Genomic DNA, 20470 nt, shown 5'->3' with positions numbered 1-20470 from the left:
AATCAAGGATAAAACACCAATGTACAGTATCATATATACCTCAGCAAAATGGTGTTGTTGAAAGGAAAAAATAGGTCGTTTATAAAAATGGCACGATGTATGGTCAAGAGTCAAGCTTTGCCACATTTGTTTTGTCTTGAGGCCATTATGTGTGCACTTACGTACTTAGCATGTGTTATATAAAAGCTTTGGACTCTGACTCCTTATGAAGCATGACATGATAAGAAGCCATCTATTGATCACATGTGCATTTTTGGTTGTTTAGCTTATGCTTTGGCGCCACAAACGCACCGCAAAAAATTGGATGATAAGACTGTTAAATGCATTTTTGTTGGTTACAATATTGAAAGCAAAGGTTACAAGATATATCATCCGCAAAAAAATGTATCTTGGTTTCACAAGATTTTGTGTTTGTGGAAGATTCTATTCAGCCTTTGTTATCATGTACCAGAGATAGTAGTGTAAGCTCACAAGACATTTATGACACTTTATTGCCTCTTTTTAATGGTGGAAACTTGAATGCCAATTCCAATGAGGCAAATGTACAGCCTATGGGGATTTCTGAAAATGTTACGGATCAGCCTATTACTGATGTAGATGTACATGATGTACTTGATGTGGAAAGCGCTCAAAATGAGAAGGCTAGAGGTATGCCAAAATGGCTAGTGCATACTTTGCATGACAATAAATTGGATGTGCCTATGTCTAGTTGTACTCGTTTAGGTTCTCACCATGCATCTTATGTGTCAAATTGTTTTGCTTTGTTGAGTGTGTATGGCTCAGACGCCTTATGGCTGATTTGGGTGTTGAGCAAGATATTGCCAACACCATCTACACTGACAGTCAAATCTCATTGACAGTTGGAAGGAACCCAGTTGTTAATGCTCGCACAAAGCACATTGAGGTGCACTATCACTATGTCAGAGAGAGACTCTCAAGAGGAGAGATCAACTTGGCTTATGTGCTGACATAGGACAACCTTGCAGATCTTTTCACAAAGGTGTTGCCATATGAGAAGTTCGAAGCTTTTTGCAAAGCTTTGGGCCTATTTCCCTTCGTGGATCGGTCATGTCCTCAAGGCATGGCACTTCCCTATACACTATGTGCCAGCTCTTGTTCACCACATCACTTCTAGGGGGGATTTGTTACCATATATGTGGTAGTAACGTGTGTGAACACACTTAGGACCTTCATGGCATTTTTTCCCTCACTAGGAGGTTTTTTCATCCGTGCATTGTATATACACCCATCATTCTAGGGCTAACTTATCTTTCCATTATGCACTAAGCAATATAATCTATGTTGTGTGCCTTGAGCTTCTTTATCTTTTCCAAGCTATGTGGGTCTCCCTGCAAGCCTAATCTTAGTCTCTGCTTTGGAGTAAGAGTGCATTTGCATGTAGAAATGCTAAGGTTCGGGATTCTACATATCTATATTTTAGTGGTGCAAAGAGTTCTTTTTTTGGTTGTAGTGTTCACAGATATTGTTTATTTTTATGAAATAGGTGTATGTACGCATACTGTGATTACACACGGTAATTGACTATTTTAAGCAGGTTGCTTAGAGACTTCATGAAAGTGTTGGAAACATGTCGTCCAACAATGATGGACTTAACAAGATTGTTAGCAAGAAACTAGACAAGAACAACTTCCATGCTTGAAAGTTCAGAATGAACAATTTCCTTATGGGTAAAAGTTATTGGGAGTACGTTGATGGAGAGCGTGAGACATTACCAACATTACCAGAGGAAAGTGCAACTGCTGCGCAAATAAAGGTGTTTAAAGATTGGAACCAGGGAGCTCAAAAGGTCATGTATTGGCTTTCAATGAGTGTGCAAGACGCTACGATTGAGATTATACAAGATGCTCGCACCCTAAGGAAGCTTGGGATACTTTATTGTCATTGGATGTGATCAACACAAATGCAAGGAACCGGCACTTGAAGACTAAGCCAAGTACAATGTAGAAGAAAAACTTACCTTCAATGACTATTCATTGAAGATAAAAAAAACATATATGAATCCCTTACATCAATTGGTGTTACAAATGATGATGATGATAAGGTGGGAGTATGCCTACGTGGTCTGGATTTAAAATACAAATAGTTTAAGAGTGATATCCATCTTGGAGAGAATGTTCCTACGTTTACAGATTTGGTGTGCTTACTGATTGTGGAAGAGAAGGAACTTGAGGAAGACCATAATACATTTAGAGACATTTTCAGCCATAGCCAGAATTTACTTGAAGCACATGAACACTTTGGACTTAGATTTAAGCGGATGCACCCATGCATGCTTGGAGTAATCGTCAATGAAAGTCACGAAGTATAGGTAATTGCCTAAGGATGGACTTTGCATAGGACCACAAACATCACTATGCACAAGTTGTAACCTGCATGTAGCCCTTATTGAACCATACTTCAAAAATTTTGCACGCTACATCTTACCCAAAAAACAACCTTCACAAACATGCTTTGAAGGTGCTTCAAGAGGTAGCAAAGAAGCAACAATATGAGATTTTTGCAAACGCAGCAAACTGGTAAAATACAAATGCCTAAAAAGTGCATGCCAAAGTTTTGCATCTGAAATAGCCTTTGAATCCACAACAATATTTGCAAAATTTTACCCACACTTGTCATACAAAGTAAGCTTATACAGGCCATGGCACAAAATGCTAGATGCAACAATTTCATCCCTATAACTAAGATTATGAAGTGTTTATCTGTCATCCACAAATTTGACAAAAAGACTAAGTCTTGCAAGTGCAGACATACACAAAGGGTTCTTTTTAAACCTGGTACATAAAGTGCATCAAACAAAAGTGAAGAAACTATTGTTCTCAACAGTCAGCACAATCTTTCCAACTCCCTTGACTAGATAAGAGGCATTGTTGACACAAGTGATTGTATTCCCATGAGGACAGTCTCGAGAGAGGTAAACCAGTCTCGATGTGAGGTAATGTGTTTTGTAGAACCGCTATCAAAGTACCACACATGTGAATCTGTTGGAATTAGGGTTTCAGAGAAACGCACACATCTGGAGAAGACGAAGGAAGCTCAAGGCACACAATAGAGAGTGTATTACTTAGTGTGCAACGGAAAGATAGATAGCCCTAGAGTGATGGGCGTATATACAATGCATGGGGGAAAAAACCTCCTAAAGAGGGAGAAAATGCCCCGGCACTCCTAATGTGTTCACACACATCACTACCACATGTATATGGTAACAAATCCCCCCTGGAGTGATGCGGTGAACGAGAGCTGGCACATGAGTAAAGGGAAGTGCCATGCCCTGAGGACATGATCAGTCCACAAAGGGGAGTAAGCCCAAAGCTTTGCGGAAAGCTTCAAGCTTCTCACGAGACAAGGCCTTTGTGAAAAGATCTGCAAGGTTGTCCTGTGTTGGCACATAAGCCAAGCTGATCTCTCCTGCTGAGAGCCTCTCCCTGACATAGTGGTAATGCACCTCAATGTGCTTTGTGCGAGCATGAAAAACTGGGTTCCTCGCAACTACCAATGCGCTCTGACTGTCAGTGTAGATAGTGTTGGCAGTGTCCTGTCTAACACCCAAAACAGCCATAAGGCGTCTGAGCCATACACACTCAACCGTAGCTGTGAAGATTGCCCTGTACTCAGCCTCACAACTCGAAGTGGCCACAGTAGGTTGCTTCTTGCTCAACCATGATATACATGAACTGCCAAGCATGAAACAAAAACCACTTGTGGACACTCGCGTGTCAAAACAACCAGCCCAATCTGAGTCTGAAAAAGCATGTAAGTCTGGCGGCAATGATCCCCCCTTGGGATAAAACAAGCCAAGATGTAAAGTGCCACTAAGGTAGCGAAAAATCCTCTTGACAGCCTGCCAATGCTTAGACCCTGGGCTATGCATAAATCTGCTGACTTGTGAGACTGCAAACTGAATATCTGGCCTCGTGTTGCATACATAAATGAGGTAGCCAACAGCAGTTTGATAAAGAGTGACATTAGCAGGATCGCCAACATCAAGTAGACTCAACTTCAAACCTATTTCCATGGGAGTGGCAATAGGTTTGCAATCCTCAAGTCCAAACTTACATAGCAATGTCTAAACTTTTCTGACACAAGGCAATACCACCATCACACTTCTTAAACTGTATACCCAAGTAATGATGCAACAGCCCCAAATCTTTCATCTTGAAAGTAGCATTCAAACCAGTCTTAAATTCAGCAATATGTCTCTCATTTGGTCCAGTGATCAGCAAATCATCAACATAAAGAACCACAATGAGAAGTACATCACCCTCACGCTTTACATACAATGTGCTTTCTGTTGGACTGTTACGAAAGCCTTGTTTGACCAAATGAGTGTCAACTTTCCCATACCAAGCATGAGGAGATTGCTTCAACCCATACAAAGCCTTGTTACATTTGCACACTTTGTCCTCTTGTCCTTTTATGACAAAACCACGAGGCTGCGTTACATAAACTTCCTCAAATATGTCACCATTCAAGAAAGCAGTAACAATGTCTGATTGATGTACATCCCAACCAAATGATCTGTCAATGCACATAGAAAATGCACAGTAGTCATACGACAAGTGGGAGCAAAAGTCTCTTCATAATCAATGCCTTTTTGTTGTGCATAACCCTTTGCAACAAGTCGAGCCTTATGGCGATCGATCTCACCATCCGGCTTGCGTTTCAACTTGTAAATCCACTTCGTACCAATGGCCTTTTTTCCAGGAGGCAAATCACATAAAGTCCATGTGTCATTTTCTATAAGTGCATCATATTCTGATTGCATGGCAGCCATCCAATTTTTTGAATTCTGTGCTTCATCAAAAGACAGAGGCTCCTCAACATCATGTAAACTAGACACAGCCAAAGCATAACAATCTGATGCATAAGATGCATGGCGAGAGCCTGAATGAGTACGACTAGACAAAGGTGCATCCAATTTACTGTCACGCAAAGTGTGCACCAGCCATTTTGGCATACCTCTAGCCTGCTCATTTTCAGCCCTTTCCTCATCAAGTACATCATGTACATCTGCATCAGTAATAGGCTGATCTAAAACATTCTCAGAAACCCCCATAGGCTGTACATTTGCCTCATTGGAACTTACATTCGTATTTCCACTACTGAAAAGAGGCAACAAAGTGTCATAAATGTTCTGTGAGCTTACATTACTGTCTCTAGTACATGACAGCAAGGGCTGAACAGAATCTTCCACAAACACTACATCCCGAGAAACAAGAATATGTTTTGTTTGCGGATGATACAACCTGTAACCTTTGCTTTCAGCACTATAACCAACAAAAATAAATTTGACAGCCTTATCATCCAATTTTTTGCGCTACACTTGTGGCACCAAAGCATATGCCAAACAGCCAAAAACACGCATGTGTCAATAGAAGGCTTTCTATCATGCCATGCTTCATATGGAGTAATAGACTGCAAAGCTTTCGTAGGACACCTGTTAAGTACATAAGTGGCACACATGATGGCCTCAAGCCAAAAAGAATGCGGCAAAGCTTGACTTTTGACCATACATCGTGCCATTTCCATCAGTGACCTGTTTTTTCTCTCAGCAACACCATTTTGCTGAGGTGTGTAAGGCACTGTACATTGGTGTTTTATCCCATGACTAGCCAAAAGTGCATTAAATTCATGAGACATATACTCCCCCCCTCGATCGGAACGGAGGGTGCCCATAGTACATTTTGAGACATTTTCAGCCATAGCCAGAAATTGTTTGAAGCACATAAAAACTTCGGACTTCTCTTTAAGCGGGAATACCCATGCATGCCTGGAGTAATCATCAATGAAAGTCACGAAGTACAGGTAATTGCCCAAGGATGGAGTTTGCATGGGTCCACAAACATCACTATGCACAAGCTGCAATCTGCATGTGGCCCGAACTGAACCATCCTTTGGAAACTTAGAACGCTGCATCTTTCCCAAAATACAACCTTCACAAACATGTTTGACAGGTGCTTCAAGAGGTGGCAAAGAAGCAACCATATCAGATTTCTGCAAACGCAGCAAACTGGCAAAATTCAGATGACCAAAACGTGCATGCCAAAGTTTTGCATCTGAAATAGCCCTTGAATCTGCAACACCATTTACAAAATTTTGTCCACACTTGTCATACAAAGTGAGCTTATACAGCCCATGGCACAAAAGGGCAGATGCAACAATTTCATCAACCAAAACTGAGATCATGAACTGTACATCTTTCATCCACAAATTTGACTACAAGTCCAAGTCTAGCAAGTGCGTTGCTGAGGTGTGTAAGGCACTGTACATTGGTGTTTTATCCCACGACTAGCCAGAAATGCATTAAATTCATGAGACATATACTCCCCCCCTCGATCGGAACGGAGGGTGTCCATAGTACATTTTGAGACATTTTCAGCCATAGCCAAAAATTGTTTGAAGCACATAAAAACTTTGGACTTCGCTTTAAGTGGAAATACCCATGCATACCTAGAGTAATCATTAATGAAAGTCACAAAGTACAAGTAATTGCCCAAGGACGGAGTTTGCATGGGTCCACAAACATCACTATGCACAAGTTGCAACCTGCATGTGGCCCGAACTAAACCATCCTTTGGAAACTTAGAACGCTACATCTTACCCAAAATACAGCCTTCACAAACATGTTTGACAGGTGCTTCAAGAGGTGGCAAAGAAGCAACCATATCAGATTTCTACAAACGCAGCAAACTGGCAAAATTCAGATGACCAAAACGTGCAAGCCAAAGTTTTGCATCTGAAATAGCCCTTGAATCTACAACAGCATTTGCAAAATTTTATCCACACTTGTCATACAAAGTGAGCTTATATAGCCCACGGCACAAAAGGGCAGATGCAACAATTTCATCACCAAAACTAAGATCATGAACTGTACATCTGTCATCCACAAATTTGACTACAAGTCCAAGTCTAGCAAGTGCGGATACAGACAAGAGATTCTTCTTGATCCCAGGTACATAAAGTGCATCAACAAGTGTGAAAGAACTCCATTAGCAGCAGTAAGCACAATCTTTTTAACTTCGTGAACTGGATAAGAGGCATTGTTGGCACAAGTGACTGAATTCCCATGAGGGACAGACTCGAGAGAGGTAAACAATTCACGATGTGAGGTAATGTGCTTTGTAGCACCACTGTCGAAATACCATACATGTGAATCTGCAGCAACTGACAAGCATGCATCATGGACAGCATGATTGTAAGTGCACTCTGCGCTAAAAGCCCATTCTGCATCAACATCAGCATCACAGTCTCCTTTCACAGAAGACTCAACAATGGCTGCATTTGTAGTGGAACCAGCATTTGCAGTGGAACCACCCTCTTTCTTCTTAGCCTCTTTGGCCTTCAACATAGGACACGACTTCATCAAGTGATCATTAGCTTTACAATAATGTCAACGCATCTTCTTTTTGCCCTTATCACCAGAATTTCCAGACGAATTTCTACTAGCAAAAGCATTGGGAACAGAATTTTATCCACTCGCAACAGAACCATAAGAAGTTGTTGCATTACTGTTACCACCCTTTCTTTGAGAAGCAATAAAAGCCTGTTCAACTGCACGCTGTCTAGTCCAGTTTTTTCTAGAAGGTGACTCTTGCAACAGCAATGTGCATAATGCATCAAACTTGACAACTTCAGGATTTCCTTGGGTCATCAGTTTCCAAGTACTAGCAAAAGTCTCGTAGGAATCTGGTAAGGCATCAAGAACAATCTGCACAAGGGAACTGTCTGAAATGACTTCTCCTGCAGAAATAAGTTGCTCATTGATATCCTTGACACTAGCAAGGAAAGTGTCCATATCATCCTCCTCATGCATAATCCTTCTTCTCGCACTCTCTCTCGCGTTGCACTTCCGCTCGTACTCCTTCAACTGGTATCAGAGCTCAGATCGAGGCTCGGGGCAGCACTACAGGAGGCTAGAGTCACCAACTCAGATTGGAGTGAAATTCGACAGGCGAAGACACGGCCCCAAATCTCGTGGGACGGCCCGAAGGGTTTGGTGTTGTCAGAATTTCATTCTGAGGTCATCTCGGCCACCATTCGGCTTCGACAAAGGTCTGCGCAGGCCATTTTCAACTACGTGGTCTCGACAGGTGCAGATCCGACTCTGCAAATTTGGGGTTTTCGGCCTACGACTGCAGGTGCTGAGGATATCGACACTCTCAGAGTGTTGATTTGTCGCTGTCTACACATCGAAGGACGGCTCACAGTTCTTGGAGGCGTGTCACATACGACACGGGCGCATCTACACACAGACTGTAGGCGACATCCACTAGTTCATCAGGTAGCTTGTGTTTGCTGCTTGATATTCCAAATTTCATCCTGACATTGCAGGTAATTCCACATGGGATGTATTGTCAGAGATGATGTATGTCTGTTGAGGGTTTGCTGGTTGTGAGTCACGCAGCAAACAACCGCCGCAGCGGTTACAGCATACAGTGGGAAATTTGTGGATGTATGACTTTGTGGGAAGTCTATGTACTGTTAGATTTACTGCAGCCTTTGTTGAGGGTCGAGTGAGGTTTTATTGAGCTGGGGGATTCTCGAATGTTGAGATCCTTTCGGTGATACAGGTCTTGGAGCGATCCCTCGAGCACCCTTAGATAGGTAGCTAGGATGTATTGACTGTGAGTTAGAGAGTTGGGATTGCATCTTTGCTTTACTGCCATTGAGGCATTGTCGCAGTCTATGCTTATAGGACAGTGACATGACAGTGAGAGACAGTACAGGTGCAGGACAGGTTTACCCGCAGCTTACAGTGTCAGAGAGACAGTGTTTTTTGAGCTGTTTTTTGGTCTATTTTAGTACACCAGAGCCATTTTACAAAGGAGACTCTGCCAAAATTTCTGCAGAATCTGAAGCTTTCTTGGTTCATTTGACAGGTTGATATTGGTTCAGAGGTCAGTTTACAGGGGAAACTCTGCCGAATTTTTCCCAGAAAAGTAAACTACTGTGAAGCGTAGCTATGGGTGGATCACAGGACACTGCTCTTTACAATATCAAGAAGCTGGATGGAACCAATTTCCCATTGTGGAAGAAGCAGATTTGGCACGTGTTGGTACAAAAGAAGCAGATAAAACCTATAAAGCTCAAGGGGATAAAACCAGAAGATATGGACGAAGATGAATGGAGCGAAATGGATGAATTGGCACTTTCTACCATTATGCTGACTTTGGCAGAAAGCGTTTACTTCAATGTAGCAGACGAGATGTCGGCTTATCAAGCATGGTTAAAGCTGAGTGATCTTTATGAGAAGCAGAGTGCAGCTTCACAGGTATACTGGCTTAAGAAGCTTGTTGACTTGAAGATGAAAGAAGGGACACCTATGTCCAATCATCTGAATGAATTCAACACAATCTATAGTTAGTTGTCAGCTCAAGGTGTCAAGTTTGATGAACCTGTTAGAGCTATGTTCCTGTTGATCACATTGCCGGAAAGTTGGGACACTTTTCGCACAGCTTTGAGTAATTCTGCACCTCCAGATGGTTTGAACATAGCAGGTGTAGAAGGAAGTCTGCTTACTGAAGAAACCAATAGAAAGACAATGGGACAAAGGAAAAGGAACAGCCTTAGTTGTCAGGGGAAGGACCAAAGAAAAGTACAAAGGTGGAAAGAGGAATCAGTCTCGTAGCAAGTCCCACAGTGCTAAAGGCAAGAGTGACATAGAATGCTACCATTGTGGCAAGAAGGGTCACATGAAAAGAGACTGAAGAGAATGGAAAGCAGAAAAAGGCAAAGAGAAAGCTGAAGACCATGGTGAGAAGAACAAGTCCTCAGTGAAGATTCAAGAAATAAATGTGACAAACACTGTTGCAGAGGATGACAGTCTAGTGTCAGGAGACATCTACTTCTTGAAGAATACAATGGACTCAGCTCTTCTTACAGCATCTGATGGAAATGCACTGAGTGACTGGATTATAGACTCAGGGGCATCACTTCATGTGTCTCCAAACAAGGAGTGGTTTACTTCTTATGTGACCACTAAAGATCATGTTCGGCTAGGCAATGGGCAGACATGTGAGATCTTAGGTGTTGGAGATGTTCAATTGAAGTTTCAGAATGGCTCTTCTTTCACGCTGAAGAATGTGAGACATGTTCCTGCAATTACAAAGAGCTTGATCAGCACAGGTTTACTTGATGATGCTGGCTACGTCACCATTTTTGGACAGAACATGTGGAAGATATCCAAGGGTTCTATGACAATAGCACATGGAGTAAAGTCTGGAGGATTTTACATGATTTATGTATCAAATGTCTCTAAAAATGTAATCAATGTAACCGAGCAGTCGAACGTTTCTTTGTGGCATAGCCGGTTAGGACATATGTCCAAGAAGGGAATGGAAATATTGTCTCGTTCTGGTTATTTGCCTGGATTTTCATTTAATGATTTTGAATTCTGTGAACATTGTTTGTATGGTAAGCAAACACAGCAGCCACATAAGCATAGAAGCAGTAGAAGAGATACACAGTTGGCACTTGTTCATAGTGATTTGTGTGGACCTATGCCTAACCTATCTCTAGGGGGAGCTTCTTACTTTATGACATTTATAGATGATTACTCCAGGAAAGTATGGGTTTACTTTCTCAAGCACAAGGATGAAGCGTTTAGTGTTTTCAAAACGTTTGTGACACTTGTGGAGAATCAGAGTGGCAAGAAGCTTAAATGCTTACGCACTGACAATGGTGGAGAGTATGTTTCAAAGGCCTTTGAGGACTTTTGTGAGTCAAAAGGTATAAAACGTGAACTTACTGCTCCTTACAATCCTCCTCAAAATGGTGTTGCTGAGAGGATGAATAGGACCATACAAGAGAAGGTCAGAAGTATGTTGTCTAATGCACAGCAGCCAAATGGGTTTTGGGCTGAAGCTGTATCAACAGCTGTTCATCTTGTAAATAGATCTCCTAGCAAGGTTTTGCAAAAGGATTCAGTGCCAGAGATGGTATGGTCAGGCAAAATGCCCTCATACAAACATCTCAGAGTCTTTGGCTGTGAGGCATATACTCACGTTCCAAAGGAATTTAGGAACAAACTTGAGCCAAAGAGTAGAAAGTGCATCTTTCTAGGCTATGGTAATTCTGGTGAGATGGGGTACAGACTTTGGGATCCCGAATCCAGAAAGGTTGTCCGCAACGATGATGTTCACTTTAATGAATCCAAATATCATTCTAAACCAGAGAGGGTTGAGGAGATTAGAAGAGTTGTCTTCCAAGAAGATGGACCTGCACGTGCAAGACAAAATGTCAGGGCTCAAGAGGAGCAAGGACAGGATAGAGTGGAACCACAGGTTGTGGCTGAGCCTGAGCCACCTATTGTGCGTAGATCTGGACGTGTCACGCGACCTCCTGATAGGTTTGTTCCATCTATGAATTATGTCATGTTGACTGATTTCAATGAGCCTTCATGTTACAAGGAAGCAGTGCAAATGAAGGACTCCGAGAATTGGCAATTGGCCATGCAGTCAGAGATGACAGCTCTGCATAAAAACCAGACATGGAAGCTAGTTAAATTACCACGGGGCAAAAAGGCTCTACCCTGTAAATGGGTTTACAGGTATAAGATCACCGCTCATGATAGTCAGCCAAAGTACAAAGCAAGGCTTGTTGCCAAGGGCTTTAAGCAAGAACAAGGCATTGACTTTGATGAAGTCTTCTCTCCGGTGGTCAAGATGACTACATTGAGATGCTTTCTTGCATTGGTTGCCATATTAGATTTGGTGTTGCACCAAATGGATGTCAAGTCAGTGTTCTTGCATGGTGATTTAGATGTGGAAATTTACATGCAGCAGCCAGAAGGGTCTGTTGAGAAAGGCAAGGAAGATTGGGTATGCCAGTTGTTAAAGAGTCTTTATGGCTTAAAACAATCACCGATGGCATGGTACCATAAATTCCACAAGTTTATTCTTTCTCAAGTCTACAAACGTAGTGAGTTTGATCACTGTCTATATACAAAGAAGGCTAAGGATGGCAGTTGGATGATCCTTATTTTGTATGTGGATGAGATGTTGATTGCTGACAAGCACTTGGAAGAAATTTCAGCTTTGAAGTCAAAGATGGCAAAATCGTTTGACATGAAAGACATGGGTGAGGCAAGTCATATACTTGGTATGCGCATTGAGAGAGACAGATCAAAGAAGTTGATTTGGTTATCTCAAATAGAGTATATTGACAAGGTTTTGCAACGTTTCAATATGGAGAAGGGAAAGGCATTGAGTGTTCCATTGCCATCATATGTGAAACTTAGCAAACAAGATTGTCCTGTGTCTAAGGAAGAACGAGCTGAAATGGATAAGATTCCATATGCATCTGTAGTGGGTAGTTTGATGTATGCAATGATTGCTACTCGCCCAGACATTGCATTTGCAGTGGGAGTAGTAAGTCGATACATGTCAAACCCAGGCAAGAAACATTGGGAGGAAGTGAAAGGAATATTGAGATACCTGAAAGCTACAAAGAGTATGCGTATATGCTATGGGAGTCAGGAGCTAAGTGTAAAGGGTTTTACAGACTCAGATTATGCAGGTGACTTAGACAACAAAAGGTCTACGTCAGGGTATGTCTTTACATTGGCTGGTGGAGCAGTATCATGGCGTTCTAGATTACAAGATTGTGTTACTCAGTCTACTACAGAGGCTGAATATGTTGCAGCATCAGAGGCATGCAAAGAATCAATTTGGCTTAATCGACTAGTAAAAGATTTGGGAATCAAAGAAGAGATGCCTGTGTTACATTGTGATAGTCAAAGTGCTATACAATTGGCTCGCAATCCAATTTATCACTCAAAGACAAAGCATGTGGATGTGAAGTATCATTTCATCAGGGAAATGCTCGAGGATAAGCAACTTCAGCTTGTCAAAGTTCACACCACAGAAAATCCTGCTGATCTACTTACAAAAGGACTTCCCTCAGAGAGCTTTGCGCATTTTCGCAAGCAGTTAGGTGTAGGGTAGTACATCACTTCTCTACATCTCTTGTATATTAGCTTGTATAGTAGCTTCTCTCACACTTAAAGTACCACATTGGACTTTAAGTGGGAGGTTGTTGGGGTATAAAGCCCAATGTGGTCGCCCAGGTACGTGGGCGGGCCGCCAGGTATGTACACATATTCTTTTGTAAAAACCTAATAAGAACTCACTATGCTCTACACATTACAGTAGAGCGAGTTCACCATATCGTCGTGCTCTTCTTCTCGCACTCTCTCTCGCGTCGCACTTCCGCTCGTACTCCTTCAGATAGAAGAATCATATGCCCACTCTGCATCTAGATCACAATATCCATTTTCAATCTATTCTACAATAGTTGCACTTGTAGTGGAACCAGCCTCGTTCTTCTTGGCCTCTTTTGCTTTCAATTTAGTACACTGCTTTATCAAGAAATCAGTAGTCTTGCACAACAACACATCTTCGTTTTGTCTTTTTCATCAGATTCCCAGACAAGGTGATGTCAATAGAAGCATTAGAATTAGGTGATTTGCTACTCAGTAAAGAACCATGAGAAGTGGCTACATTGTTGTTGCCACCTTTTTCTTGAGCAAAAACAAAAGCTTATTCAATTGCACGTTTTTTAGCCATGGTCTTTCTTGAAAGTGACTCTTGCAACACCAATGTGTATAAAACATCAAACCTGACACCTTGAGGATTTCCTTGGGTCATAAGTCCCCAAGTACTTGCAAAAGTTTGGTAAGAATCTGGCAATGCATCAAGAACAGTCTACACAAGTAAACTGTGAGAAATGACCACCTATAGAAATGATTTTCTTATTAATATCTTTGATACCAGCAAGAAAAGTGTCTACTTGTCTTGACAGTTTAAGCAAGGGTACCCATTTCAACCCCCACTCTCTTCACGCTATATATTTATGAATTGGAGGACATGGTTCTTGTGGATATGCATGAAGAAGGGATTGAAGAAGTTCCTATTGGTATAGTTGTGATCATGCTTTTCCTACATGCAGATGTAGTGCTTTTTGCTCATACACAAGAAGATGCACAAAATTGTAAAATTGTCCATGGAGATTCTTCTTGCATAGTGACTAGACAGTAAGACAAAGGTTATGCTTGTGCAATCTCTCAACAAGGAAAACCCATGCATTGTTTTTAATCAAAAGCCTCATGAATTAATAGAAAGTTTCAAGTACCTTGGACTTCTGATTCCTAGCAACCACAAATGGTGTGAATTTGTTATGCAACATCTTGAAGTCAAGAAGTGGTCCTATTGTCCAATCCACCTCGTTTATGGGGTCAAAGTATGGGGTGATAGTACTAGTATCTCCACTTTGAAAGAATTTGAAAATGTTCAAATGCATTTTCTTTCAAATTTTCACTAAGTGAAGATACAAACACCTTATATGCTCCTTCTCCTTGAGTCAAGATCACTTACCATTGAGCTTTGAAGAGGAGATAGTTGTGAAATACATGACAAAGATGCGTCAAAGCTTGCCTATCAACTTCTTAGAATCACACGAGAGACAAGTAACAAAGTCCAAAAGAGACATAGAAGCAAAATATTGAGCTCAAAATGGATGCAAGGTATCAAGAAGTGGTATGGAAGATTGAATGGAACGCACTTGTTTCATTTTGCATCATGAGATCCTACAGTGTGAGGCTTTCCCAACATTGTAAAATATATAATAGCGTGGGAAAAATTTAAAGGCTTGTGCTTTATGTTTTACGCTGCCCTTATTGGGCCAAATTACAAAAGCTTGTTCTTCTCTGGATGAGGAGATTTTATTCACCCATACATGCCCAAGCATGTCCCCTTATCCACAATATGCACCATAACAATGATTTCGCTTCACTTCCACTCCCTTGAGTGCACTGAGAAAGAGTCCCTTTGTGTATGCACACCATGGCCCTTAACCTACTTGAGTGCTAGGCTTTTGATCAAAATCGAGCTTTCTTCCCTCACAAAGTTTGTTAAGCAAATGAAGCACAACATCAAAAACTTTAAAGTTACATCGTTCTTGTGTCCCATGCCTATGCTATAACGTGGACTACACAATTATCTACAAGGCTAGGTGCGTTCTTATATGTTTTCTGAAGTTTACTTTTTATTCCTCTCCATAGAATTAAACAGTCAAAACCTTCCAAAATGTATGATAAGTTGCTTTGCCAAAGCTACCCATGTTTTTTTATAAATGTACCTTGTAATATGTGGAAAACAAGGGCTTGAATAATGAGGACATGGATTTTATATTACCTCTCTCTATGCTAACATGGCATTTCTTACAAGACCCAAATTTGAATCCAAACTTTTTCTGATGCATGTCAACCCACCGTGAGAAGGCAAGAGCTCTTGAGATGAAGGGTTCCATTACTTCTACCTGCCCCAAGGAGATTTTGTAAATGTTGTCTCCTCCAATCTTCCGCGGTGTCAAAGGTAAACAAATGTCATCATGCAATCGCAAGCAATAATAACTAAGACACTAGAAAGTACAATTTAATGTTAACAATCAGGATGTATCTACACACTTTAAACTTCATGCAAAGAAGATGCAATTTTTACCATGGGCATGAAGTTTTTCCATTATTTCTACTAGTGTAGTGAGGAAACAATTTTCAAGAAGGTTAGTTTACACTTGATTGCTTCTTCTGAATATCACTATCTAGCTTTTAATTGAGTTGTCCTAGACAATGGTACATTTTTTGTATGCATAATGGGATGTGCACTATCATTCCCAATCTCTACATAGTCAGGACTGAAAAGTTTGCATTTCCCCCAAAACCACTCACCATAACTGGTCATGTAATTTGATGCACCCAACACTTGTAGTAGACATATTATTTAACATGTGCTACACCACAAATAGCCTCTCAAGCTCATTTACGATTCTACTAGTAGTTGCATCATTATTTTGATACCTCTTATTTGAACAGTCACATTCAAAGTGGCCATGTTTCCCACAATCCCAACAAACAACCTTCCCATGTGTAACGTCCTTTCCTAAACCCTAGAGACATTCAGAACTTTTTCAGCCTAGAAAATAATTTAGAAAAAGCAAGACCGAGAAAGAAGTCATGCAGACAACGAGACTTTACTCCAGAATGAAAAGACAAGGATATTTTAGATAAGAAATTACGTCATCCCTATATCTTTCCAAAAAGATTAAGATTATTTTTATACTTCTTCGTCAAAAGCCGCGTGGGAACTGATCTAGATCGAGAACTGGGAGAAAAAGGGACTAACTTGATTAAAAGATAAAGTTAAAAGATAAGAACTAAGAAGAAAATTGGGGTCCAACAGGAATTAAGAAGAGAATTGGGGTCCAATAGCATTTGAGAAAAGAATTGGGGTCCAATAGGAATTAAGAAGAGAATTGGGGTCCAATAGCATTTGAGAAGAGAAATGGGGTCCAATAGCAATTGAGAGGAGAATTGGGGTCCAATAGGATTTGAGAAGAGAATTGGGGTCCAATAGGAATTGAGAAAAGAATACCCACCATTTCCTATTTAAGCACCCCCTCTCCTTTGTAATTTTACACACAGACATATTGCTAAGCTACTTGCATACTTGCCATGCTCAAGATTATGCTTAAGTAAATCAAGGTTTCCATTAAACCTTGCTCTTACTCTCTCCCTCTCTTGAAGGCCAAACCCTTGAGAGTTTTGTGAAGAAGCTCCTCTCTCCTTCCTCTTCATCATAAATCCCTTTCCTTCCTCCTTGAGCCTCACATCTCTTCAAGAAGGACTTCAAACCTACTTCCCTCTTGTTTACAGGAGGTAATCTTCATTTCTAGTAGGATTAATTAATCCATGTGTTTTAATACTAAGAAAGTTTATGTGCATCATTTTAGGTTTAAGTTTTAATGGTAATCTTGCAATTAGGGTCAAGTGATAAGAGTATCTATGTATCATAAGTTTAAGCTTCAAAGGTAGATTTGCACTCGTAAGCTAAGCTTTAATAGTAACTTTGCACTTAGGTGTAAGCTTTAGTGACTACCTTGTATTTTTAGATTTAAGCTTTAATGAAAACCTTGCCATTAGGATCAAGTGATAAGAGTATCTATGCATCATTAAGTTAAGCTTAAAAGGTAGATTTGCACTCATAAGCTAAGATTGAATGGTAAATTTACACTTAGATGTAAGCTTTAGTGACTACCTTGCATTTTTAGGTTTAAGCTTTAATGGAAACCTTACGACTGGGGTTAAGTGCTAAGAGTATCTATGCATCATTAAGCTAAGATTCCAAGGTAGATTTGCACTCTTAAGCTAAGTTTTAATGGTAACTTTGCACTTAGATGTAAACTTTAGTGACTACCTTGTATTTTAGGTTTAAGCTTTAATGGAAACCTCGCAATTGGGGTTAAATGCTAAGAGGTTTAAGCTTTAATGGAAACCTCGCAATTGGGGTTAAATGCTAAGAGTATCTATGCATCATTAAGTTAAGTTTCAAAGGTAGATTTACACTCTTAAGCTAAGCATTAATGGTAACTTTGCACTTAGGTGTAAGCTTTAGTGACTACCTTGTATTTTAGATTTAAGCTTTAATGAAAAGCTCGAAAACTCATAAATTATAGGATGACCTTTTAGCTTCTTAAATAGAAAGTTAGGCACCATAAGAAAAGAGTAGTTGTCTAAGCTCGATAGAAGTAGTTCAATTTTTGGTATTAAAGAGTATTTCTAAAGTTTTCAATTTCAAGTTTGTTTGCAAATACGGGATGAGGGAGATAGGGGATAACTTCGCGGAATTGATCTCCGTGTTGTTTGAACCGAAAACTCTACAAGCTTCATGGAGATGTCCCATGGATGGCAAAGAATTTCAAAAACCTAGGAATCATACAAAACGGGGATTGAACTTAAAAAGTTTGCATTTTCGAAGAAACATTAACCATCAAATGCTTATGGCAAAAACTCGCTTGTATTTTCTAAATAAACTTGGCTGGTAAATAATTAATGAAAGCAGGAATTAAGGTTGATAACTCAATGAACCTGAAAATTACCAACTAAGAGTTAAAAAAGAAATCTCGAGACGTGATAGGGATAGCCCATTGCAAAACATAGATTTAACTAGGAGTTTTAAAGATTGTCTAGAAATGACCGAAAACCAAGATGGATCTTCTTAGGGTCAATTTGATTGAAAGGCCGGCCCATTGAGAGAATTCTCTTGGGGAACTTGACGGAGATTGATCCTTTTCGGTTAGGACAGCATAACCGGCAAGTTGTTATACCTAGGTCATTCATGCTCGAGGAATAAGGAATGAATGGGTTTGTTTTATTTTTGTCCGGCCGGGTGAAGTACCCGCAGTATCTTATTGGAAATCGGCCATAATCCGAGTATGGACTGATGCCAATAGTTGGATGAGAAGGTTATACTCAGGGAGGATGATGTGAATTTAATTAAAGAAATTTTTTCGACTTGGTTGCTTAAAAAGGAACTGAAAATGCTAGGAATATAAAGGCTATCATGTGCATCTGTCACCGGATGGTGCTATACCTCTCAAAATAAAATGCTTAGGAAGGAATTATTCAATTACTTGATGAGCCTTTCCCAAACACTTAATTCTGAAAAATGTTGTGAAGGTGTTGTCATTTTGATGGCTTGTAACCGATTATCTTGGCCTGAATGGGGAGGCAAGATGAATTGGTTGAAACTAAATGTGTTGCATGATTAGTTAGAAAACTAGTTACAAGCTAATTATAGCAGATAAAGAAAAGGAAATGAATTAAAAGTTTCTAAATAAAGATCTGGTGGGAATAACCAGATGAATTTTTCAGAACGAGGGTATGTAACAGATTGCATGTTGCTTGTTGTTTGATGATGTCTAATAGACTGCTGTCTTTCTGATTTTGTAGTAGTTAAGTACTACCTCGGGAAGGGATTCTCATGAAATGGTTCGGTGGGTGGGCGGATCCGGAGGGTCAGATGGCCGGATATTGATTTAAAATTTTTATGTTAAACGCTAGGAATACGTGGGATAAAAATGGGTAATCAGGGACAAGTGAGACCAAGTAGGATTGCAAGATCCCTCTTCTTAGGGGAAAGTGATAATTGCCGTGCCTGCTTGTCAGAAAAAAGGGGTTATCACCATGAACCAAAGGAGAACCAGAAAGCAAGAGCAGATCCTCAAGTTAAAGATCAAGAGAATCAAGACTAAGGACCACGATTTTGGGTGCGGAGAGCTGTCAAGGACAGATTGATTATGAGAAGTGGATAGAATCATTGAATGAAGGGATATACCCCCTTGGTTTGGCATTCGAGATAGACCGGAGTCCTGTCTGAGTGTCGGTCCCGAGTGGGAGGGATACTTGCAGATAGATCTACGTCATTCTCTGGAACAGTCTGGAGGACTGAGGGACGTGAGTAGGGTCGAGTCTGGGTATGACCCTCACACCATGTTTCCCACAATCCCAGCAAATAACATTCCCATGTTGACCTGTATTATTACGATGCACATTACCATGACCTCTTGAACTCTCCCTTCCTTGGAAATTTCCTTGACCACGTGTTTTTGTATATGAGCATTATTCTATTGCTTTGCTCGGTGGTTGCCTCTTCCTCTACCACCTCTGTAACCTATACCGCATCCTCTCACTCTGTTGTTGAAGAGGACCTGTTCAAAATTATTTCTCCCCTGTGTGAAGGAGTCTTCCGCGGGTTTCTTCTCTTCCACAATCAGTAACAACACCAAATCAGTAAATGTAGGAATGTTATCTCCAAGATGGATACCAATGTAATTTGGATCCAAACCTCACAAGTATATTTCCACCTTATCATTATCATCATTTGTAACACCAAGTGATACAAGGGACTCACATATGTTTTTTAATCTTCAATGAATACTCATTGACAGACAAGTATTTTTTCTACACTATATTCGGCTCAGCCTTTAACTGCAGGTTCCTTGTATTTGTGTTGGTCACATCCAATGACAATAAAGTGTCCCAAGCTTCCTTAGGAGTCTGAGCATTTTGTATGTGCCCAATCATATTGTCTTGCACACTCAAAGCCAATACATGACCTTTCAAGATCCCTCGTTTCAATCTTAAAACTCCTTTATTTACGCAGTAGTTGCATCTTCCTCTGGTAGAGTTGGTGTTGTCTCATGCTCTCCATCAATGTACTCCCAATAACCTTTACCCATAAGAAATTTTTTTATTTTGGACTTTCAAGCATGGAAGTTGTTCTTGTCTAGCTTCTCGCAATCTGGTTAAGTCCATCATCCTTGGACGACATGTTTCCAACACTTCACCAAGTCGATGAGCAGTCTTGCTAAAAATAGTCAGTTATCACATGTAACCATAGTATGCGTATATACACCTATTTCACAATACTAAATTGTATCTATAAACATTGCAGCCAAAACAAAACTCTCTTCACCACCAAAATGTAGATCTGTAGAATCCAAAACCTTAGCGTTTTTGCATGCAAATGCACTCTTACCCCAAAAGGGGACTTAGACGCATTCGAATTGGAAATCTGGTCGTAGAGTTCCAATTCAAAGGACTACAGACAAACCTGAG

Source organism: Adiantum capillus-veneris, chromosome 16, assembly GCF_014529385.1.
Source record: "Adiantum capillus-veneris isolate H3 chromosome 16, ASM1452938v2, whole genome shotgun sequence".
Classification (NCBI taxonomy): domain Eukaryota; kingdom Viridiplantae; phylum Streptophyta; class Polypodiopsida; order Polypodiales; family Pteridaceae; genus Adiantum; species Adiantum capillus-veneris.
Note: the sequence above shows the minus strand (reverse complement) of the source record.